Source organism: Bos grunniens, chromosome 1 (assembly GCF_055505025.1).
Source record: "Bos grunniens cultivar Pamir isolate PY7600 chromosome 1, Bosgru_T2T1.0, whole genome shotgun sequence".
Classification (NCBI taxonomy): Eukaryota; Metazoa; Chordata; class Mammalia; order Artiodactyla; family Bovidae; genus Bos; species Bos grunniens.
The window spans coordinates 25,898,474-25,909,250 of NC_141165.1; the positions used below are offsets into that span (position 1 = coordinate 25,898,474).

General features: G+C 42.8%; 1 non-coding gene across 1 annotated transcript; it reads left to right on the top strand.

The window, feature by feature from the left end:
* Window positions 1-285: 285 nt before the first annotated feature.
* TRNAG-CCC (transfer RNA glycine (anticodon CCC)) lies at window positions 286-358 on the top strand. Its single transcript has one exon. It is a non-coding gene; the product is annotated as a tRNA-Gly (tRNA).
* The last annotated feature ends 10,419 nt before the right edge of the window (window positions 359-10,777 follow it).

Here is a 10,777-nt window from a genome sequence, read left to right on the forward strand (position 1 = left end):
ATCGAAGGAAATTATTTCAACTTCACTGTTTTACAGGGTAATTGGGATGATTACAGTGAGATACCAGCAATGAACAGTTGTCAGCTGTAGGGCCATGTACACACCAGAGTTCAGAGGTAAGGGCCCTAATTAACAGGACTCTCCAGGCACTTGGTGATACCAAGATATGCATGGCTGACCTCTAAGTGGCTCCAGCCAAGAATGGCCCAGATCAGCAGCTACTGTCCTTTGATCGCCCAACCTTCAGAGCCTGCATTTCCATGGGAAGTGACTCACCAGGGACTTTCCCTGGTGGTCCAGTGGCTAAGATTCTGTACTCCCAATGCAGGGAGCCCAGGTTCAATTCCTGGTCAGGGAATTAGATCCCACATGTTGCACTAAGAGTTTGCATGCTGCAAGTAAAGATCTCATGGCAATAAAGATTGATGATCTTGTGTGTCACAATTAAGACCTGGAGCAGCCAAAAATTAATTAGTTAATTAATTTTTTGAAAAAGTGACTACCAGGCTGAGATGGGCCAGGTCCTAGGGACCTCTTAGAAGACATATCACAATGGGACAGACAGGTAGAAAAGAGTCCCTCAGTCAGTAACTTAAAAGAATTTGACCAGAGTGTAGCTTTAGAGGGACTTAAAGGCAGGCAGCAATGGCTACCCAGGCCAGGGGCAGACCTCTCAAGTTTCACACAAGCCAGTGGGAAGGCATGGTATTTAGTGTCTGGAGACAGTCAGTGAGGAGGATCACAGACACTCATGTTCTGATGAACAGGAGAGCCCAGAGAGCCTCAGTCTCAGGGGCTGGGTCTGACCAGGTTGAGGCACAGGGCAGACTCTGGGAAGGAAGCTCAGACAGAGACCAGACAAAGACCCAGGCACCATGGGATGAGAGGAGGGCTTATGGGTGAAATGAGGGTTCTGACACAGAAAGTAGAGTTAGCAATACAATTCTGGAAACTGAATTTTAGCCTAGACTGTAAAATAGCAGCAAATCCCACAGATGAGATGCAGGAGACCGCTGGAGCCTGATAGGTACAGAGCAAAAACAGGCTGGGCCCTTAGTTGAAATGGCTGAAAGAGAGTTGGGAGTATAATGTGGCCAGAGGGGGGCTCTCAAGCTTCATTGTTTTAGAAGAAATGGTCACACTGCATGAGCTTGGGCCGGTGTAGCAGGGCAGGTTCTGTTATGACCTGATGATCAGTCCCAGGGAGACAATACAGTGTGAGGCTGGACAGGTTTGGTTAGATTAGATGCACATGTAACACAGGGGCAAGAAAGAGGCCTCACTGGGTGTGATTGGCGCCAAGAAGAACTCAAGGGTCTACTGTTTATTTCTAACCTGGAGCTCTGGACTTGCCCTTAGGGGACCTTCTACCAGGGGCCTTAGGCCTGGGGTAGCCAAGATGCTTTGCATCTCCTGGAAGAGACGGTCTTCCTCATCCAGTAAGGAGCCTCTAGTTTCTAGATCTCCTGTTCTATACTTGTTCATCAGGGCCAGGTTTTTTGTGTTATGGCCAGTGGTAAGTTATTCCTAATATCCACTCTTCCTTTCTAACTTACTAGAAAATTTGTTTTGTTGGGGTTAATGGTATGCCCTGCTTGAAAACAAAATGAAACACCCTTCCTAGCTCCTTAATGGATAGGAGTGGCATGTGATGTTCTGGTAAATCAAGTGTCTTCTTGCTGGGACAAGATTCACTGAGCACTGAAAGGTGAGTTGTAGTGTGCTTCTAGGGAAATGACTTAAAAAAAAGAGTGCTGGCTGGCTACACAGGTTCCTTTTTATATGCTCTTCTTTACCCCTTTACTTTTTCTTTCCCTCTTCTCCTTTTCCCTCTACTCCTGCTCTTTTTTTCTTCTTGCTTCTTTCCTGGAACTCTGATGTGATTGCCAGAGCCACAGTAATCCTTTTGCAACCATGTGGCAAACCTGAAGCCAGAAACAATGCTCTAAGGTTTGCAGAGCATCAGCAGCAATAGTCCTACGTGTCAACCTCAAGATTTCACATGGAAGACTAAATCCTTATCTTATTAATGTCACTATAGCTGGGCATCTGCACTTTGCAGCTTAATCTTGTCCTGAGATCCTTATTTTCTAGCTGGACCATTTAGGATAGGGGTGAGAGGTTGGATGGTTGGAGGAAGTGTCTCCTTCCCTTTAGAAGATTTGTTGTATTTGATTCCCATGGATGGATGACATGGTTTTCAGTAAGGACTTCCTTGATTCAGTTGTCCTTTCCAGTTGGGGACTGGAAAGAGGTGGGCATTTGGGAGGAAACAGTGTCTGGAGGACCAGACAATTAGCATAGAACAAGAAGAAGCAGAAACTGCCCTGGCAGCTTCATCCAAAATTCACCACCTGCCTGCTGCCCGTCCCTTGGTCTGCCCAGAGAAGTCTGCTAATCCAAGATTCCATCAAACTTGATCAACTTTCACATTCAGAAAGAATTCTGACAAGATCTTTTTTCTCCAAGATTCCAAAGTCTATGTTCCATAGTCTCTTGATATTACTTATGTATTGGAAGAGAAAATTGGCTGATTTGTTTAAATTAAGAACCCCTGGCCTGGAGAGTACCTGATATTTCCCCATCACATCCTGAGCTCCAGGTCTTCCCAACTTTTGAACATTTCATTCTCAGGACCCCAGTCTAGACCTGCTAGTTCTCTAGCAGGAAAAGTCCTGCTTTGTCGGGTTGAGGAATGAGGGGAGGAAACAGAGCAGAGATGCTAAAAGTTCAAAGGCTTCCTTAAATTTTCTGCAAGCCTTAGGTGACGTGATTGTATGTAGACACATATTGAAGAACACCACTCGTCCTCCTCTTTTACGCCTTAATTAACATAATCATAATGTATAATCATGTACATTTGCTATAAATTATGTTTTCTGTGCAGGCTTTTACATATCACCTTTAAGCAGCCACAGAACCCCTTCTGGTCCTCTCTTGTCTTCGAATTTTCTTTCTCCCCTTCCCCAACTTGATCTCCTGGGCCCTGGTGTCTGCCGAAGGCCCATTAAAGAAATCATTTCCCACCCTGCCCCCAACAGCACCACACACCTGGTAATAAATAATATGATCATTGCCTAACAGACACGCAGAAGAGTCCTGTGATAAATAAAGAGACTTCTCATCTCTCCACAGGCTCAGCAGCGGGGCTGGCAGAGGAGAGTTCGCTATTAAAGAACTCACATAGCCACAGGCAAATTCTCTCACTGCATCTCCTTGTGGAGACCTTTTCTTAAAAGCTGAGATTGCTCTGATGGTTCAAGGTGCTATTGAGCTCTAACCGGGGACAATTACAAGACTCCAGTCGCAGCATCTGAGGCGATGCTTGTGTCTGATAAGGTTGCTGGAGAAGAATGTGGAGGAGCGAAACCGATAATAGGTTGCTGAAAGGATGGGCCGAGGCCTCTTAGCCCAGAGCCTCAAGACAGAAGCAGTGACTGCTGCTGGAAGGCTTCCCCCCACCCTGCCCCCAAATTCTTTTCCATTTTTATTGCATTAAAGAAACCATTCTCTAAACATGCACTTCAGAAATGATTTTTCCCTACCTCCAAGCTAGTAATACTCCTCGCCAACTGATTTTATATCATGAGAGGTTTTCAGAATAATTCTGCTTTTCTCATTCAGGGTTTTTTTTTTTTCCTTTCCTTTTCTGTATAAAGAAAAACCAGAGAAGGAACAATTGTATTTGTCCCTTTCCTTTCTTCAGTTGTACGGTGTTTACATATAATTTTCTACCTTGCCTTATTCTTGGCTTTAAAAATCTTTTACAAAAGCCTCAAACAAAAAACTTGAAGCCATTCTTTTATGACATTTTTTTTCTTTTTCTCTTTTCATTTTCCTGCCTGTGGTCTGTTGTCTTTGGGATCTCTCTCAATCAACCTCTCTCTCTCTCTCACTCTTTATTTTTCAGTTAGACTTTGTTGAAAGCAAGTTCTAGGGTTCATCACATTTAGAAATTCAGGCCATTATAGCAAACACAATTTAAAAACACAGATGTGGATTTAGTCCAAAGGCAGGTTGTCTTAAAGCAACCTGGAAACAAGAGGGAGCAGAGATAGGGGAGGGATTTTTTAGTTTTCTTTTCTCAGTGGGGCCAGAAGCCTATATTTCCTGCCTGGTTAAGGCAGAACAGATAAGAATAGATGCCAGGAGAATAGATGCCGGGAATAGGTTGGGGGTGGGGCAACACAGCTGTAACTTCCCCTTTGTTTTTCTGTCTCACTTTGTACTCTAAGAGAAGGAGTATAGGTAAGGCCTATGAGTTCTCTGACTGTGAGACCCAATTCCTTACACATGTGTGTGGTAGGGGGTGGGGGAGGGCAGGAGGAGAGAAACATTGTCAATCCAGGATGTTTTTCAGTCATGCTCTTCTCTCATCATTTAAAGCCATATCTATGGGTGAATCAAGCTAATAATCATATTTTACTCAGACTCAAAAGATGAACAAGGACTGATTGCTGGTCTCCAGGAATGTAACCTTGGGCCCAAATTAACACAGATGAATCAGTTATGGATTAAAAACACACAAAAATGTAATAGTCAGGTTCTGGTCCATGTAGTGAGATATAGCAGGTGCTAGTGGAACCAACAGTACGGGGAAATGGTGACAGCTTGAGGCCACCACCACTGACAAATTAAGCCTTACAGGCTCTGTCTAAGCCTTACAGGATGAAATGATCTCTTCTTGACCATGGGCTTCCAGAGAGAAGCCAATGAGCCCCAGGCCTCCCTTAAGGACTGTCTTCATGGTTACATAATGCTCATAACTGGCAACTTAGGAAGGTGAGCATACCTTCATGAGGCTACTTTCAATCCTGTTTTGAATCTCCATGAACACGTGCCCAGAACAGAGGGTACTGGATCTGACATCACTTCAGTGTTGATGGCTTCTGATTCCTCCCCACTGCATCCCACTAGCAGTGAAATAACATCAGACTTCTTCCACACAACCAAGGCTCCAACGTAGGCGATGAGGAATCACAAGAAATCAGCCGAGACCTAGATTCAGTCCTCACTGCTTGTAAATCACCAGCATCAACCTTAGGCAAATCCTTCCTCGTCCCTGAGCTTCTATTTCCTAATCCTTGCTAGTAATCTGATTACAATGGCAGCCCACTCCAGTACTATTGCCTGGAAAATCCCATGGACGGAGGAGCCTGGTAGGCTACAGTCCATGGGGTCACAAAGAGTAGGACACGACTGAGCAATTTCACTTTCACTTTTACAAGGCCCTCTTGGGCCGCAGCCCTCAAAACACTGATAGCCATGTCTGGGAGGTCAGCCACACTTCCTTGCCCCGTGACAACCTGTGGTGCTGAGGAGTTGGCAAGTGCAAATATTCCCTCCTGAGTTGCACGTAGATCCTCATTTCTGGTGTGGCCAGAAGGCAGTGACCAAGGAGGCATCTAGAATTGGAGATTTCTAGTCATAGAAAAGACCCCCAGGATTCTAAGAGAAAGCCTTAAACATTACTATGGTGAGAGCTGCCCTGGACTCACTTGAAAGGGAAATATGGGACAAGAGCCCAAGAATAAAATTTCTACATTTTAAATTCAGGAATTTGGGGCAACAGGAAAGAAATGTAAAGTGACTCCAGCAAAAAAACAAAAATCTATAGCTTTAATTCTTTTTACAACAATTGGTCCTTTAAGTGGTGGACCTGGGGAGTGGATCAGCTCCATAATTTGTGGAGCCCAGTGAAAAATGAAAATATGGAATCCCTTGTTCAGAAATGATTCAGCTTCTCAACTGAAAAGAGCAGAGCATTAAACCAAGCACGGGCCCCCTTGTAAGGGCACAGCCTGTCCTACCACACGGGTTATATCCCCATGACGCAGGCCCTGTTGGGTGCCCTCACAGAGGAGGTAAGGAAGGTGAGTACTGGGCCAGCAGAATGACAACGGTCCATAGAGGTCATGTTGCTTACTTTGTGCAATGAACTCAGCCTAGCATCCAACTGACTGGGTTCCACACAGAGGGTGTGTATAAGCTTAAAATTTTCTGTGCTGTTTAGGTGATTATAATTAAAAGCATTCTCTAGTATTATTGTCCATTGCCTGACTAATCTTATGATTTATTTTTTGTTGTTTTTTGCTCAGAAGACAGACATCAAATATATAAAAATGTGCATATATTTTGGTCTTTTTATTTCAATACAAAAATTATGTACTGGATTAATGTTCTAGGTTGTACTGGAAGATGCAAATGGTGATAAGACAGTGGCCTGGGCTTCAAGGAGTAATGATGCTCAACCACTCGACAAAGCAAGCCCAGAAGTCCCGCTCCATGCAGATACTTTGTCAGTCATCAGATGGTGCAATTTTGTAAATCTGGACACAACAAATGGACTTCCTTTTAACCATAGTCTGTGGATCAGACCTGTGACATTTTCAGGCTTAGCATTCAGGAGTCTGGTAATTTGACAGCGATTCAAAGATGACTAAATTATTTTAGTGAAAACCCTTTGCTGAAACACAATTTTTTTTCTGGTCACACCGTGTAGCATTCGAGATCTTAGTTCTCCAATCAGGGATCAAGCCCATGCCCCCTGCATTGGGAGTACAGTCTTAACCACTGGACCACCAGGGAAGTCCCTGGAGCACACATTTGATTCATGTCTACAGGCTGGGGTTGAGCAGCCCACCACTCGATCACAACTGCCTTTTGCTGTGGCTTTGGATCACTTCATTTATCATTACCTACATAGTTCATGGGACTAATTCTGTGGTGCAGCAGCATTTACAAGGTAGGGGAATAATGAGGGACAGAGAATTTCCTCCTCTAAAATACTAATGGATGAATGTGAGTCAAGCTTTTTACTTATTCAAACTGTTAATCTCCTAATTAGTCTGCCAGAGCTTTTGCTGAACTTCTGTATCTGCATATCCGTGTCCTGGTTCCCTATCTCTTTCATTGGTTTATATTTCCTACTGTTGCTCAAATTTCAAATTAGTCCTGTGTTTCTGGCCTTTCCCACAACGGTGACAGGGACTTGGTTTCATATGCACCAAAGGAATCATCAGATTTCATATGCACACAGATTAGCATGTTTAAAGTAAAAGAATGTATTAGCATAGTTTGTGTTTGGGTGGAGGGATTTGTAAAGAATGTTTTTCTTGTAAGTCAGTTAAACAGTTGGGATTCAAGTAGTTAATACTAATGTTAAAAAATACAATTTATAAATCCCGTAACATTTCTAGATTTTTAAAAAAGATGATGTTTATCAAGAACTTATTTTTAAAGAGCTATGCATCTTTGGTGCTAGAAAACACCAGGAATTACATAATGATGATCTCAGAAGCCCCATCTCCATGCATTAAATAGACTCTGAGACCCCTGTTTTGTTCCTCCAGGGTCTTCAGATCAAGCTTTCAACATGAAAGCCAATGTCAGGACTAAACAGTGGTGGTGTTGCTGTTGTTCAGTCACTAAATTGTCTCTGACTCTCTGATCCCATGTAATGCAGCATTCCAGGCTCCCCTGTCCTTCACTATCTCCCACAGTTTGCAAAAAATTCATGTCCATTGTGTCAGTGATACTATCTAACCATCTTATCCTCTGCTGCTCCCTTCTTCTTTTGCCTTCAATCTTTTTCAGCATCAGGGTCTTTACCGCTCTTCACATCAGGTGGTTAAAGTATTGGAACTTCATCTTCAGAATCAGTCCTTCCAATCAATATTTAGGGTTGATTTCCTTTCAGTCCAAGGGACTCTCAAGAGTCTTCTCCAGCACCTGTGGCTGATGGTCCTCAAGAAACAGGGACTTCAGTCCTACAAACCCAAGAAATTGAACTCTGCCACCAATCAGAATGAGCTTGCTAGTAGATTTACCCTTAGAGCCACCAGCAATGAAAGTAGGCTGCTGACCACTGTGATTTAAATCTTGTGAAACCTTGAGCACAAAAATGAGTTGAGTCCTGCCTGGAATTCTGAACCAGAAATACAGAACTGTAAGCTATAAATAGATTTTGTCTCAAGTCACTAAGTTAGTGGTATTTATTACATAGCAGTAGGACACTCATATAGCCTGGCTACTTTCTTTGAAGGAGAAAGGAAAAATTCAGAAGGAAAGAACACACATTAATATCTCACTGAAGTGCCTGCCACAGCTGCATTGATACTTATTCTCCCACAGGGGACAGAGATTGCTTAAACTACCTTCGGGCTTCCCAGGTGGCTCATTGGCAAAGAATCCACCTGCCAATGCAGGAGAATCCAGAGATCAGGTTCAGTCCCTGGGTTGGGGAGATCCCTGGGAGTAAGAAATGGCAACCCACTCCAGTATTCTTGCCGGGAGAATCCTAGGGACAGAGGAGCCTGGAGGGCTATAGTCCACGAGGTTGCAAAGAGTCATGTTGGAGTGAACATCATTGTGGACACCTGTAATTACTCCTTAGGTGATAGTTCTGTGAATAGAGTAAAACAAAAGTATGTGTTTAATGATTTAGATCAGTAACGTCATAGCTTTCCAAAAGAGCTCTCAGTCAGCATATAGAAGATCACACACTCCTGCCAACACGAGTTTTAGTTGACTTTTTGTTTGTCTGTGTTTCTTTAAGTAAAATTTGTATTGAAATATGGCATGGTGTTAGTTTCCTAGGGATGCTATTATTTGCTCCAACCAGATGTGTCTTCTCTCACAGTTCTGGAGGCCTTAAACAAAGGCTTTGGCAGAGCCATGCTCTCTCCAAAAGCTCTGGGGCAGGGTCCCCCAACCTCCAGGATCCAATGCCTGATGATCTGAGGTGGAGCTGATGTAATAATAATAGAAATAAAGTGCACAATAAATCTGATGCACTTGAATCATCTCCAACCCCCACCCCACTCCTGCCCAGTCCATGGAAAAGTTGTCTTCCACAAAACCAGACCTTAATGTCAAAAAGTGTGGGGACCAGTGCTCTAGAAAAATCTCTTTCTGCTGTGGAGGAAAATGTTTTCCTCTCTTACCTTCTTCTGACTGATTTAAGAATTAAATTTACATGAGACAGATTAACAAAAGAAAGCAAACGACAGTTTAATAATGTCCACATGGGAGAGACCCAGGACAACTGAGTAACTCACCAAAATGGCTGAAGTCCTCCGTTAAACACTATCTTCAGCTAAAAGAGGAGGATGGGGAAGTGGATGGGGCTTCAAAGCAGAAGAAAGGTATTCTCAAAGAGATGGAAAAGCAAATGTCTGGTAAATAAGTGTTTGCTGGGCCTGCAGGGACAATGGACACAGGTGAACCCTGATCTCTAGGCCCTGCCAGTGTCCCCATCTCACCTGGTCCATATTCTTTGCAGGTGTCGTTGGTGCTAACTGTCTTCTGGGAAGAGGCCCTTTGTTTAAATTCTTTAGGTAGCCAAGGGAAAGGTAAAAAGTAAGACTTCCTGAGTCTTCCAGTTCTTAAAAATAATCAGCCTAAAATAACCCCCACGCCAAAGAGACACATTTTAGGGTGGCCCATATTGCTCCCAGCTACAGCTCTACTTCTTTCCAGCTCTGTTGTTGTCATTCCTGGGATTCCCTGGCTTGTGGACGCATCATTCCAACTTCTGCATCATCACATTATCCTCTCTTCTGTGTGTCTGCATTTTCTCTGTTTTTATCAGTTCAGCTCAATCATATCTGACTCTTTGCAACCCCATGGACTGCAGCACACCAGGCATCCCTGTCCATCACCAACTCCCGGAACCTACTCAAACTCATGTCCATGAGTTATAAACTGGCTCGTTATAAACGATGCATGTGCTAAAAGCCTTCACTCATTTAAGAGCATTTAGTGCTAGGGAATTTCCTTATGTCTTTTTTTCTTAAGCAAGTAGAAAAAATAATTCTCAGTTTTCTAGTTTTAAGACTTATTTTTTTAAATTAAAGATTTTAAGCTGAGGATTTACAAATCAGCTATTAACTTTTAAGAGTTTCATTATAGTTTAAAAAACCATAATTACTTGAGGTAGGGGAGAGAGGGTATCTACTTTATTCCTAATGGAAACTCTACATATAGATGAAGCATCTATATAAAAAAATGGGAGCTGCGATTATATTAATACTGTCTAACTGATATTCAATAACTCACCCTTCTATTTCCTATTGTCCATATTTAAACACTTCAAAAAGAATTCTAATCAAGTGGAAATTAATAGAGGAAAGACTGGGGCTGGCAGGAGAAGGTTCTAATCCCACTATCTCTTAATATTTCAAAGTCTCTTTTATTTTCTTAATAAAAGAGCAAGAGAAAGAGAGGGGGAGAGAGAAAACGGAATTAATCCAGTGCTCTGAACTGCCCTCTCATCTTATTGCTTTAAAGACATTCTAAGGGAATATCACACATGAGAAGGCTATTTTTGGCCAAAGGCCAGCCTTTACTTTTGCTTCTCAACTTTTTTCCATCTTCCCTTCTTTCCCTTTATCTACCTGCCCTCTCTCCCCTATTTTCTCATTCCTAAGACCTTCAAAGCCCAGCGAAGAGAGTGATATTTAAAGTCCAAGCTCCTGACATAGCCTGTCTACCTGCCCCTCCTTCCCCACTCCATCACCTGTGGCACTGCTCCTTCTAACCTATCTCATGCATCTCTGTCTCTGGGTTTCTGGACTTGTTTTTCCCTCATTTCCTCTATTTTTTCCTCTTCCCTCAAGTCCTAGTTATTCCTCAGGTCCCATTCTCTGTGACAGTATCTCTATGTAGCTTCTTAAAAATAACAATAATGAAACTTTGAATATTATACTAATGAAAACTGTGAATATTTATGAAGTATTTCCAGTATCTTAGGCAACTTACTTGGGTTGTATCATTT